The following is a 527-nucleotide window of genomic DNA, read 5'->3' on the forward strand; positions in this document are numbered from 1 at the left end:
CTATATACTTATTTTTTTTTTGGGGGGGCGGTCCACAACAAAAATAATATTTATAGTTTGAAATACTATAGTAAGATGTTTGACAGTAGTGTTGAAAAGTACTTGCTGTACAATAAGTTATATTTTCTCTGGATGGACTACAACATAGAAAGGAAATCAAAGTAAAACAATGTGTACCACATTTACAAACCTTTTGCGACATTTTTGCGTGCAAACCTACCCCCCTACAAAATTAACTGTGTGGGCCGCAATGACGCCCCTCAAACCATGAAAAAGACCACCCCCGTAGATTTCTATATAGTGTGATGGAGGCTGCGTGGCCCACCACCTGATGTCCTGGAGTCCGCCACACCTAGACCCGGTTCCTGCAGTGTCCTGGGGGAAAACAGCCATTACAACGCGCTCATAACCACGCGTGATCGTCATCACGAATTCATTAGCACGCATATGGCTTTACCACGCATGCCTTTACCATGCATGCTTTTACAACTAGTATACATTTACCACGCATGATAAAGGCATAAGCA

The sequence above is a fragment of the Lissotriton helveticus genome, chromosome 8, assembly GCF_964261635.1.
Source record: "Lissotriton helveticus chromosome 8, aLisHel1.1, whole genome shotgun sequence".
Classification (NCBI taxonomy): Eukaryota; Metazoa; Chordata; class Amphibia; order Caudata; family Salamandridae; genus Lissotriton; species Lissotriton helveticus.